The sequence below is a fragment of the Spermophilus citellus genome (genome assembly GCF_964194105.1).
Source record: "Spermophilus citellus genome assembly, chromosome: 12".
Taxonomy (NCBI): domain Eukaryota; kingdom Metazoa; phylum Chordata; class Mammalia; order Rodentia; family Sciuridae; genus Spermophilus; species Spermophilus citellus.
The window spans coordinates 91,854,025-91,868,581 of record NC_138198.1 but is presented as its reverse complement, the minus strand read 5'-3'; the positions used below and the strand labels follow the sequence as shown (position 1 = coordinate 91,868,581).

At 33.0% G+C, this 14,557-nt stretch overlaps 1 protein-coding gene across 1 annotated transcript in view; it reads left to right on the top strand.

Moving 5' to 3' along the window:
- CCDC178 (coiled-coil domain containing 178) overlaps positions 1–14,557 on the top strand; it is a 256,057-nt gene that overhangs the window by 240,199 nt on the left and 1,301 nt on the right. The window lies entirely within an intron of this gene.

The window sequence follows — 14,557 nt, the reverse complement described above, 5'->3', positions numbered from 1 at the left end:
TTCAGTGTGGACAAATTCAATTTATCTACACTTGAAGAAAAAAAAAATTTACAAGACATGCCCTGGAGGCAGTGGATTTTTTAAGGCAAACAGAGGACAACTTATTTTTTAAAAAAATCATATTTGAGATATCTCTTATATATTAATTTTCCTGGTTCCAGACTGCTTTTAAGGCTAGAAAGAAATCAAGAAATTGTGTAAAATAAAAAAAAGTCATGGGATATATGTAAAAGGAAGCCTACAAATGAACATTTCTAGGAATGGGACTATAAAGGGAACTTCTATTATAAATTTGCATACATGCATAATTTCATTATTCAAGTAAACATACAATACTAAAAACTTCTGAGAGCCAAAATAAGAGAGTCTATGGAGAAGAGAATTTCAATACTGCTGCAAAATTAACACTGAAAAATGATTGTCACTATGTTAATCTGCAAGAAAAAAGAGCAAGTATCCAGGTATATCCAAACTAAAGGGGATATTGAATCCTTTTGTTATTATATGCAACATTTTCAAAAAGATATTTTGTTTATTTTTAAGTTGGACCTAGTGATCAACTATTTTTTCAATAATAAGTTAAATTCAGAAATGGCATAATATATGTCCTATATTATTCTTAATTAAGATAGGCTACAATTCATTGATGATAAGGAACACACAGGCTACATTTGTAAGACAAATGACTCAAAACATTGATAAAGTCTGTAGATATGACTTTTTCTCTGTAAAAAATATAATTTGCTACCTAGAGAGATCAAGTCTATAGTTTCTAGCCCATCACCACTGTGGCTTAATCTGCTAAGCCAAATGATAGATATAAAGAAAAAATAAGTTCCTAAAATAGCTACAAATTATACCATAAAGCAGAATTACTGCAGCAAACTGTCTTCAAACATAGGTTTACATAGGCATCAAACAAATTAAAAAATAATAAACCTATCAATGTATCATAAAACAATTTCCTTTGGCCAGATTAATAAATTTCGTTTCATAAACTATTTTTAATAAAAATAAATATAACTGTAGTACTTAGAAAGATAATCATCTCTCAGTAGAAACAGCAAAAGTCCATAGAAGAAAAGAAATGTGCTTGCTTTGCAGCAATGCTAAAGCAAAAATAAGCATTAAAAACAACCAAGGCAAAACAAGTAATTTTATTAAGGGTTGCTTTTATTAAAATGGACATCTTATAGTTGGATATCTTAGAGAACTCAAGAACCCATATATTCTGGCAACAATTCCGAAAGTGATACTTTCAGACATATAACGAAGTGATATTATTCCTATAATGTGTAATTTTAATTTATTTAGGCTAAACTTTATTTGTCACAATAACTCCATGTAAACTTTCTTTAAAATTTATATCCATAGGGCTGGGGATGTAGCTCAATACTAGAGCAATTACCTAAGCATGTATGAACTCCTGAGTTCAACCCCAATACTAGGAGAAAAAAATAAATTTTTTAATTTATTTTGGAAATGAGTTTTGGTATACTGTAAATCTTCCTGAAAATACAGAGAAATATAGTTATTAATAGTTGCTAAGACATGTAAACCTAATTATTTGTAAGATGTCAATCATGGAACCACTTTTTGACTTTTAATTTGCAAGATACCCTTCATGCAACTTTGAGATTTTTCTCAAAGATTTGACTGTACTGAGTACATTTTCAAGTTATTTTACTGCCACAAAACTTAAATATCATTCAGAACAAATTGTATCTAAAAACTTTCTCTTTTGCTACAAATTTTGGGACAATTACTACATATGTGTTTATGTTATTAAACATGTTATATATTTACTTTATTAAAATTAACTCTGGATTGCTGCAAATACATTTTGACCTTCCTCAAAGTAGCAAAGTAACCTATCTTAATTAAGAAATCTTTCATGTTTTCCTCATATATCTTTTACAATATAACAATTGATTTTCTACTTTATAATGGTGGTCCCATCATGTTTTTTTTAAAAAGTTAATGAATGCTTGTTTTATTCAACATGTCCAGCAAAATTTTAGTTGGATTTTTATTTGAATTTTTACCTGTGAAGAAAATGAAGTCATAAGGTCATTAAGCCAAATTATATTTTCATGTATCTCAATTGCTCTGAGTTCAATCAACTCTGTCATAAAACAAACATAGACTTATCTTGTCCTTTCAAAGAAAATATGGCACACGAAAAGCAAAGTTTTAAATAAATAAAATGAATTTTTTACATCTATGAATTTCAATTATATTTTAAAAAACACTTGATTGTGCTTGATTCCTTTTGGTTGACAATGTTTATCATATACTTTAGCAATAATATCTATAACAAATTTGAAATGATTTCAAACACATGTTTTCTGCTTCTAGTTTTATGACTTTAAGAAGGGGAAGAAAGTATAAGATGTAGCTCTAAATATCTCCAAGTACAGTTTGTTTTTATGAGAAAAATCATCCTGATAGACAGGATACACAAAGAGGAGAGAGAACAAAACACAAGACTCTCCTGATAATCTCTGCATTGTTTTCATGGGAGGGTGGAAAATAGTAGAGAATTCCTAGGGGCAGACTGAGGCAGTGGAACAATATGGTGGACGGCTGGAGTCCAAGTTGACAGAAATAACTAAGGGATGGTTTGAGAACTAAGATATCAAGTACATACTCTGCATTGTAGTGAAGTAATTCTCTACTAACCTCCCCAGGCTCGAATTCTTAGTAATATCTGTTGCCATCTACAAAAACTTCAGTGTGGTCTTTATTGGGCAAATTAAGAAAAGGAAATAATTCCAAGTCAAGGCTAACATATTGGGACACAGAGATAGCACAGTCAATGTGGTGAAATGGTAAACAAATAGAACCAATTTACTAAGCAATGGAGCTAGATTATAACTAAAGGGAAGAATGAGACTATAAGCAGAAATTCATATAAAATTGAGAAATGAATGGATCTATTTATAAGAAGTTAATTAAAATATTAGGACCAAAATTTCTATGAACTCCTAGGAACAAAGAATCATTTTATAAGGGCTCAATCACGAAATTTATCCAATGAAGTATAAAAAGCCATAAAAGCATGAGAATGTCGTAATAAGTAACTCAGAAGGAAAGGACAGGGATAACTGGAATAGAGTTGATTTCAGGTTTGAAAGTAAAGGAAACTGAAATTCTTAAAATAACTTCCATCATGGAATTCTGGAGAGATCTATAGTAAGTGTTGAGTCTTGTGGTCAGAAGATACCCCAGGACTAGAGAATACTTTAGGACTATTCAGCATATTGCTGGCAATTGAAATGATGGAGAAAGTATTCAGCTATACCCTGAGTAAAAGTAGCTATAGAAGTTTAAAACTCTACATTGGCCACAATTATACCTAAGTATTATAGGTTAATATTTTATCCTTTAATGTTCTTCCTTTGAAGTACTATCTCTCCAAAATTTTCCCAAAATTACTACTCGTAAATTTTCTAAGATATAACCTTTCCTATTAAGTTGGCCCCATTTCCGAATGCTGTCAGGTGAGTTTTCAAGGGGCTCCCACAGCAAGGTCCAATTTCTGGAGGTAATTGTAACTATTGGAAACCAGAAGAAAGTATCAAAAGTACATGATACTGGATGAGACTTCCACTTCCAACCAAGATGAAGTAACTAGGGTTATATTTACTCTTCTGCTTTAAATGAACAACAAACAAAAAGTATATGGAATTACAGTTTTTAAGGCATCAAACATCAATGATTAAATGACAGTGATCCCACAAAGACATGAAAAAAATATGCATGAACCTTCCAATAAGCCCAACTTACTGCCTTGTGAGAATTTACAAACCAGGGTATAGGTGACCAGCAGATTCTATGAACTGAGCAGATGGAGCAGAGAGTTCAAGGATCACAAGGCAGCTAGAGTTTACAGAGCAGAGCATCAAAAAACCTGCACAGAGAACCCCAGAGATTTTCACAAGGTTCCCCTTGAATAACCCTCTCAATGGTATATGCTTACAAGAAAACTATCCAAGGCCAAGAAAAGAGTCACTCAAAATATAAATGATGGCAATACCTGGTTGTTACACAAGAACTGTTCCTACCACATACAATTAAAAAAACCTCATAATTCATGGAGATTTAAGTAGAGTCCTCAGGAAAGACTTGTCTCAGGAGTGGGGATTAATTATCTCCAGAATAAATATAGCTCAGTTTCCACCTAACAAATCCTAAAAGCCAGACTCAAAAAAGATCAAATGATTTCTAAGTAGTCTTAACATAATCTCAGAATAAATCCCAAGACTATTTATAGGAATTTAACTTCCAGCACCAAAGAAGGTAAAATCCAGAATGTATATAGCATTAAATAAAATATTGCCAGGCATGCAAAAAGCCAGAAAAATGCAACCAATAATAATAAGAAAAACCTATCAATTGAAATTGGCATAGAAACTGATACAGAAGTTAGACTAAATGAATGCATTAAACAGTTTCCTGTAATGGTACTCTGCATGTTTATAAATTAAGATATCGAAAGCATGAAAAGACCCAAATAAAACTTCTAGAGACAAAAATTGTAATTCTTAAGATAAAGAATATATAGGATAGGATTCATGGCAGATTGAGTGCTGTGTAAAAAAAGATTAGTGAATTTGAAGACATAGGAAATAAAGAATATTCAAGATGAAAGGCAGAGAACAAAGGAATTTTAAAAGAAAAAGGGTACCAGTTAGCTGTGTGATATATTCAAGCTGACTAATAAATATGATCTTTGAGTCCCTGAAAGAGAAAGAAAACAGAAAATAAATCTGAAAAATAATCATGACTGATTTTTTCCATCTTTAAACTATACAATAAACAGAAAGAATACAAGAACCCTCAAAGCCCCAAGCTAAAGAAATATAAGAATCTATTCCAAGGAATATCATAATAAAATTTCTCAAAACTAGTCATAAAGAGAAAAGTATTAAAAGTAGCCACATAAAAATAAATATGTAGAAAGGAACAAAGGTTAAGATTGACAGCAGATATCGCATAAGTAACAGTGCAAATGTGAAGACCGTAGAAACTACCCACAGAGTAACCTACTTAATAGAGGAAAAAAGCCAGTCTAGAATTTTATACACAGTAAAATAGCTTTCAAAAGAGGATGGAATAAAGACTTTTGCAGGTATATAAAAGTTGGAAATAGCTACCATTTGCAGATTTGCAGTACAAGAATATCAAAGGAAGTCCTTCATGCAGAAGAGAAATGAACCACATTGAAGTAGAGAATATCTGAAAGCAAACAAGGAGCAGCTCCAGAAATGGTAACAGAAGAAATAAATGACAAGTCACTGTTTAAGCAACAAATAATAACACATGCATTCATTATAAAATATGTATAAGTAAAATGTGTGTCAACAATAGCATTAAACTGAGAAAGTAGAAATGTATTATTATATAGCATTATATGCAAAGTCCATAAAAATCACTTGAAGTAAATCATATATTCAATGTTGCTATAGAGATTTCAGCCAATGTAATAATACTAAAAAGGAAAAAAACTGCATCCAGATTGGAAAAGAAGTAAAATTACTTTTATTGGTTAAAAGGAAAAATGATCAATCATATAGAAAAACCAATGAAATCTTCAAAAACAAAAGCTGATATGCTAATTGGTGAGCTGCATGCTTAATGAGGTTTCATAATACAACATCAAAATGCAACATATATTCCTATATACTAATAAAGATTGAATACTGAAGTTAAAAAAGTAATGCCCACACAATATCATCAAAAATATTAGATACTTCATACCTGTGTGCTAAAAACTGTGGAACTTTGCTGAGAGAAATTAACATTCTGAAAAAGATAAAGAAATGTGCCTTTTTCTGGGTCAGAAGACACAATATTTTAAAATGTTGCTTGTAATAATTGATCTAAAGTTTCAACATGGTCGCAATCAGCATTCCAAGATACTTTTTTTTCACATTGATTGACAAGCGTATTTTAAAATCCAGAAGCAGATGAATAGGACTGAATAATCAAAATAACTTTGGAAAGAAAGAACAAAGTTGAAGTCTTTATAATAGCATGATTTGAAGATCCACTATAAAGCTAGAGTGATCAAAACAATGTGACATGGAATCAAGATATACCAATAGCTCAATGGAACAGAAACAGAGTATAGAAAGAGACCCACATCTATTGAAAACTGATTTTTAAAAAGTTGCAAAAACAACTCAGTAAAGAAAGAAGAGTAGTTTGTTCATAAAATGTGCTCTCAAAGTGCATACCTAGAGCTGGACATGGTGGCACACAACTGTAATCCCATCAGTTCAGGAGGCTGAGGCAGGAGGATTACAAATTCAAAGCCAGCCTCAGCAAAACCAAGGCCCTAAGCAACTCAGTGAGACCCTGTCTCTAAATAAAATATGAAATTGAGTTGAGGATGTGGCTCAGTGATAGAGTGCCCCTGAGTTCAATCCCGAGTACCCCCTCTCACAAAATGCATGTCTATATGCAAATAAATGAATCTGACCCTTACCTTAGACCATACGAAAAAATTAACTCAAAATGGATTATAATGCTTAACATAGAACATAGTATAAAAAGATATACAAATGACTCACAAGCAGATTAAAAGCTTTCAACAGCATTATTCATTCATGAAAGGCAAATTAAAACCATAATGAAATAGGACTACCCAACTATTGGAATGACTACAAATTAGAAGTCAGTCTTTTAGAGTTGGCAAGAATGGTGAGGACCTGGAATGTTCCTACTCCACTGGTGAAAACATAAAAAGGCACGACCTCTACAGAAAATAGTTAGACAGTAGGATTAAACATACCACTATCCGGAGACCTGGCCAAGATTCTAACAGGTGTTTCCTCAGACCCAGCAATCTGCAGTCATGATCACTTAATTATTATTATGTTCCTGGTTATACACACCTCTGTAAAGACCTTTGTCTCCTCTGGGTTTCACCTAAAGAAAAAAAGCATTTCCCCTATGGATACTTCAACCAGTCACTACTTCTCTGAAAACATTATGAAGATAGATATGAGGGGGAAAAAAAGATAATGCATCCCTCCAAAACTCATAATTACTGTCCCCCTTGTATTTGTTAATAATAATGATAATTCAATTCAGCAAATCTATACTAAGTAGCCAAAAAATGTCAAGCAATGGGCTATATTCCAAGAATGAAGGAAAGCATATACAATTCATACCCTCCAGGAGTGTGCAATTCACAGATAGTTTGAGGATTAACGTACAGAAACTTTTGTGGAAAAGAACTAATTGTTCACCCATTGTGTTTTCTGTACTAAATATACCATCCATTCATAGTTTTGATGTGTTTAGCCCTACATATTTGAATTAATATTTTTCAAATAGTATTTCTCCTCTTCATATTCATTTGAAAGCAATTCAGGTGGAGAATGTTTGAAGGAAAGTGGTGGATAAAAAGGGTGCTTTATTATTGGTATGCTGAAATAATAACAAAATCTAAATTCACAGGCAGAGTGATTTTCTTTTGGGGGGGCAAATTCAAAAGATGGTACCCAGTTAAGAGCTAAACCTGACCACCTACATGGTTAGCTTCTCATCAGTATGCTTTAATTCTTATCAGCGAAAAAAATTTTAAAGTCTTTGACTAGTAGGACACCCGGAACACAGAGCGTCACTGGCAATTATTTGGAAATTCCAGTGGTGTGAAGAGCCAGTCATAGACAAACATGACGTTTTTGTTGATACTTATTCCTGTCATCAAAGAAGGGTAGTTCATAAATGACACAGGATGCAGCTACTCTTATGCACAAGATGTTGTTTTCCTAAAGTTTTTAAAATAAAAGAAATATCATTCAATCATAGGCTGTGTAAAACAGAGAATAATTAAAAGAGCACATGTAAAGCCCAGTTAAAACTGAGCCCAACCAAATCAATATCTGGGATATCGAAGCTTTATTGCTGTCAATATTCAAAGTTGTAAGATAGCTTGTTGTGTCTGATACAGGAAAATCAAAATATGCTATTGTTGTCTCTCCACAAACATGGTCAAAACAATATACAAACATCCAAACTACATTATCTGCTACACAAAAACCCAAATTTCTAGGAATTCTAAAAATGTGTATTCCTTTAGATTTAGGTCAATTCCTGGTAAATACGTCATTTGGTTAGCTCTCTGAGATCTTCTCCAATTAATGCTTTTACTAAAGTGAAAGTTGTTGAAATGCAAAGATATATGTAAGAAAATATAAAGTTTTTATATGAAATAAAAATTAAGTTTCAAAGTTAGATTGGTTTATAAGCCAGTTTTCCAAGCCCAACTTAATCTATCGAGCAATCTAAAATGAATTCAAACTCTGGGAAAGTGTTCATATACACAAATTATATGCATCAGAAAACTGACATGAAGTTATTAAGTAACATGACTCTTAAACATTCTAAATTTATAAGCAAATCATTTTCTGGTCACTGTGAGCTATACCTGTAGTTATGTCTACATTGCTAATGACAACTTTATAAAACTTCCTTGAGAACCAACAGCAACACTTTCAATCACACACAACCATGGCAATTCTCTTTCATTTGTATGGATTAAAATTTTGGAGTAATCAAGAGAAAACTGATCTATAAATGATTTTTGTTTCATATTGAGAACAAGAAAGTTTCCATCATGGCTTGGAAGTTGGTTTGAAAGGTGGCTTCTAAGCATGAATTTAAAAGCACTTTGGGAAACCACATAACTTTTGGAGTGACAAATGTCTGACTTGCTGAAATTAAATCTTATGGCCACATCACAATGAATGGCTGACAAGAGCACATAATGTTGGTGTACACATTTTGTATCTGCTTCCTGTCTACCTTTCCAGATTCATCTCCAGCCACCCTCTCTGCACATTCAGCAATCAAGCTGAATAGATCCGCTTAGAATTCTGACCAGGCTCCTGCCATTAAAATAAGTACCTTTAGTGACTTTAGTAAGCTCCCCTGGATTTGTGTAATGTTTTGTGTCCACCTGAGCTTCCTGGACCCTTTTTCCCTATATTACATAGCAATGCAAGTAAATTGCAATTATTGAGAACTTCAATGCTTAAAAATAATAAGTATTTAATAAACAACAGAGGAGGAAGAGTATAATGGGAAGAAAGGAAAAACAGAAGGGAGAAAACACATTTGGGTGTCTTAGATTTTTAAAATGCCAACAAATTACTGGTGAAGAAATCTATGATTGTGATTTAAATGTATACTATATAGTCTCGGAAAATAAGCCTCCATTTCTGCAGCCCAGAATTATTTTCAAAATACTGTTTTCTGTGAAGGATAATAATTTCTTGAACCTCCGCTGTACTTATTAGTGACAAACAAGAAAAAAGCACACATTCTACCTGTGTGGAACTTACACTCTATCATGAATTTGGCCTTGATGGAACCATTTCCTTGTTCATAGATTTCAGTTGTTTCTCCTTGGATAAAGTGCAAGCCTTTTAAGAACCTGGGTAATACAGACCCAATTTACCTGCTGAGCTTTATTTTCTAGTGTCCCCAGGAACATGTTTAATGTTCCCAAAGTGGATCCATGCTTTTCTATACCTGCCTCATCTTCCAATGGCCAGCTTATCCATCTCTCATGAGATCTCTCTACATTCACACCTAGAAGTGTTATTGACCTCCTCAACTCACCCTTCTGAAGCTGTATCACCATCCACCTTCTGTGGTGTTAGTTATTTCCACATTGCTTGGATCCAAAACATATTTTGTGTTCTATTTTACTCAGGATGAGGGGAACTGGGAAGTAGAAGAGAGGGAATCTTGCCAGAAAAACGTGATACTTTTTCACTTTTAGTCATATATCGTCCATTATATCAGGATCAATACCTTAGACACACCAGATGCAAATGAGTAAATAAATTAAAAAGAATGGTAACTTACAAGGATTGAAATCTTATGCTTATAAGATCTCATTTTAACTTATTTTTCTTCACAAAAGCAGTTTTTCTGAAATATATCCTGTGGGATCCTAATAAATGCTACCCAGTAGAAGATCCAATAGACAATAAATTTTAGAGATACTAAATTTTAAAACATGAAGCAAGATTTCCTTTGTTATAATTTTATATTACCTGAGATCATTTGATATGCTTTTGTCATAAAAATTGGAATAGAATATTTAGTGTTTACAAAATTTTTGACCACAGAATATTTGATTTTCCTCAGAAAAACATGCATGGTTACCCTTTGCTGATGGTATTCTTAGAAGCAAAGCACAAATAGGTTTAAATTCCTGCTAATGAAATTAGCAATAAATATGGGAATAGGAAAAAAATGAATTAGTATCTAATTTTCTTTGCAAAAATAATTTGAGGAAAGGTTACCACTCAAGTTAAATTCTAGGTTAAAAAAAAGCATTTGTTTCCTAAAAAGAAAAAAAAATAGGACCCATTATTACCCAGAGACTTTTTCCCCCTAAAAATCTAGCAAGATCACGGGACATGATCCTTCATTCAGTGAGAGATCTGTGTAGAATTTTCTTTCCTAACTGACTAGAACAGGAAACTTGGAATATTTTCTCCCTTAGATTATATTAGGGTAAGTAATATACCTTTAAGACTATTACTATATTTATGCAAAATTAAGGTACCTCTTTCTCTTCTTCATTTGGTATATTGTCAAAGATGTGTTTATTTCCCTCCTTCATCTAAATAATGTTACTGCATTTCCTGAAAGGCAGCCTTACCATCCAGGTTCTTCATTATCCTTCCAACCTCCTCCATCCCCAGCAAAAAGGGCTGCATCTGCTCTCATCTCTCTGAATTTTTTACTTACTTTTTTGGAAATCAGATAATATTTGAAATGCCACTTAAAATCTAGCAATATAATGTTTCTTATGAATGCTCCCCCGCCAAAAATCTAATAATATTGCATAAAAAAAGACAAAGTAACAATTTTCTTTCTTCAAAACCACTCAGCTATGCAATCTTGAGATCTTTTAGACCTTCAGAAGGTATGATCAGTATGCATAGGAAAAGTCAGGTCTCCTACGTACCTTTGCAAGGGTGCACTGCAAAGCATTAATAGCTGAATTGCCTTGTTAATAAACTTCCATCAAAAAGCCTTGAGAGATAATTTGATTTAAAAAAAGAATAAAAAACATCGAAGCTGAAATATTGCTTTTATAAGCTGCAAGATCAATTCACCATGTGCTTTTTTAATCAACTGAAATATATACATTTAAACAGAAAACACAGATGACTTAGCATTCTCCCATATCATGTCAGTGAGCGTGACTAGTTTCTCATATTTTTTTTTTCTAGTACTCCCTGGTGCTCTGACTTATGGGAAGAAAAACTTTCCATGAAAAATGTGTGCTACTTTTCCGCTTTTAGCCTTCTATGTGCTTCTTCTCTTCCTTAATTACAATATAAATCAATTGCAGAAAAAGATTTACAGCAATCACACCTCACTTAGAGAGCTGTGAAGATTGATCTGGAAGAGTATGTTTGTCAAGTGCTGTGTGTACCTCTCCTGTGTGGATCCCAGCATATAGATGGTAGTATTGGGGGGGGAAGGGGGGGAAAAGTTCTGGTAGATATCTCTGTTCTCTGTGCTTTCAAAGAGTATACCTGAGAACCTATTTTTCCAAAACTCTAGGGAAAAAGACGTTTCAAATAATTTTTAGCTTTAAATCCATTTACTATATTAGGAGAACAAGTTACCATTGCTACCGAACTCACGCCCAAATAGTCGGTGTGGTCAACCAGGTGGGATGGTAATTGGAACAGAAATTTCCCTATTTGGGGTGGATTGATTTTTATGAAAGCCATCAAGAATTTATTAAAGACTTAACTATATTCAGGCCACTAGCAATTACTTAGAGAGAGGTTAATCAATCCTTACCTTTATGAAGTTTGTCTTTTTACTAAGGTATGTTCATTCATTAGTGTGACAACATGAAAACAACACACAAATGTAGAATTAGGAAACAAAATTGACACAGCACAATGTGTCCTTCCATCTTTTTACACCCTCAAAAGTTTTGGAATGTGCCCAATTTCGGTCTTAGCTCAGAAGCTTGACCTAACTTCCATTCCTCTATTGACAGCTGTCCTGCCCCTCCCATTGCAAGACAGATAGACAACTCCACTCTGGTCTAAAAGACTGAAGAAAAGAAAATGGATGCCTTTTAGGTTTCTTCTGGCTGGATTTCTTTGAAAAGTTCTTTTTGTGTGTTTTTTTTTTAACTATTTCAGTTAAAAATGACCTCAGTGATTTCTACTTGACAAATTATAATAAAACCCCTAATAAATTATTAGGGCCGCTATTGCTAACTTGTCAATATAATTCCCTTAAAAACGTTCTCCTTTTTCCCATCAGCACTCCTGAAAAATCATGTTTTCCTGTTCAATTGTTCCCTACTATTATTATTTTCCTATAGCAAAATGCTCCTGTTGAATAGTCAAGGGTCAAAGATATTCACTCCCAGCTCATAGAAGGACTCGGAAAGAAATGTAATCATACTTTAAAAATAAAGTATATTCTCAAATCTAGAAATTAGCTAGTAATTGAAATTATCATCACAGTGTTTTAACTGATGACCATTGAACTCTTTTCTGGCAAACGGCTCATAGAGCATTAATTGCACGTCACATTACAGATCTGCGAAGCTAAGTTCTGTCTTGCCCTTGGGACTGTGAGGGCTAAAGCAAGTTTGTAAGTGTCTTTCAGAATTGAAAAAAAAAAATCATTAAACCGCAGGAGTTGTATTTGGTCTGCAAAATATGTGTCCCGTTGTCCTTTCAAATATCATTTCCTTAGCATATGCAAGGTCTGGTGTTTGATTCCCAGCACTGTAAAAAGAAAACATGCAAAATCACCATCACAACAATAAGAATTTCATTTTCTGTCTTTCATATCCTTATTATTGAGCATCTAACATGTTATAACACTAAGAAGCAATATCTCTTGCTTTTCCCCATGAATCCCTAAGCACCTTCCTGAGAACACTCCCCAAAACCATTCCTAATATACCTCAAATCCAAAGGGCTTAGATAGGGAGGTTGATTCAGACTTTAATTTTTCTGATCTATATTTGCATGAAGAATACATGGATTTTTTTACATACCTACAAACATTTTAATGGATTATTTAAAATAACTCATGATAATTACTTCCTAGCATAGGAATAGGATCTTAACTGAGGAATTAAAAAGTCAGGTATCATCAACAAGTGATATTACTAGATATAATATCTGGATTATGAAGTTTACAAGAAACAAAAGAGAAAATGTTGATTAAAAATTAACGAAAGACAGTTTTGAAAATATGACCACATGTCAGATTTCATACAAACACATTTATTTTTCAAATTTCATTAGTTCAAAGGTGAGTTTTTTCTTTTTCTTTAGAATTCATAGAGTTGCATTTGACATTGGATCGATTATTTCACTGATTTTCATCATGAAAATGTTTTTACTTCCCAAGCCACTACCAAAAACACAATATGAAATAAATAGCTACCAATTTAAGCAAGTGGACTCTGATCACCTTAGAAACACTCATAGATACCCAGAATATAAGAACAATGCTAATTTAAGATTAGCAGAATGCAAACTGTCATTTTATTATGCAAATAGTATCATTTATAATTAGCTGCTTATTAAGAATCGGCTTAGTCTAGTTAAATTTATCTAGCAAAGTTAATACGCAGGTTCATCGTTTCTCTATTTTCCTATCAGTAATTTAGAGTATGAGTTTCTGTGTGCAGACCTACACAGTTCAGATATGCAAAAGCCACAGACTGTTCCTATCTACTTACTGACTCATGCAGGTTATTAGAGCTGATCACAAAATGAAATCGCATGTGACTTTCTCTTACGTGTTACATTGTATGTCAAAGATTAAGGCTCAGTCACCATCATCATTCTTCTCTGCTTACAAAAGCTAAATCATGATTGTCTTTCACAATAAAAAGTCAAATGATATTTCTTTGTTGGCTAAGTATTCTGTCTATATAATGTCTATAGACAATGTCCTCAATTCTGGCTATAATACTTGTATCACCATGACTATGTTCATGGGACTATTTCTCACAAAACTCAATGAATCCAAATATGAGCATTTTAAGAGTAGGGTGATGTCTTTATGGCTATATTCAGAGGGTATTTTCAGTGTTTCACTGTACTTATTTAATATCATTTTTAAAATATTTTTAGTTGTAGAGGACACAATAGCTTTATTTTGTTTATTTTTTTTATGTGGTGCTGAGGATGGAATCCAGTGCCTCACACATGCTGGGCAAGTGCTCTACCACTGACCTACAATCCCAGCCCATTAATATTATTTTTTGCTATCTCCGTATTCTTAAAGGAACATTTTAAGTGTTTTACGTGTAAATAGGTATAGAAATGTATACATCACCAAGAAGCAAATAGCAATATCTATCTTAACGTGAACTTGGAGTGGAATTATATCTCTAGTTTTCATAAGAATGTTTTGTACCTGCTAAAGTATATCTTTGTGACTCTATTTATGAAACAAACGTGTTCATGATCACATTGAGACATCCAGAGCCAGGCCTTTTAAGGGATTATTTCACTTCTTG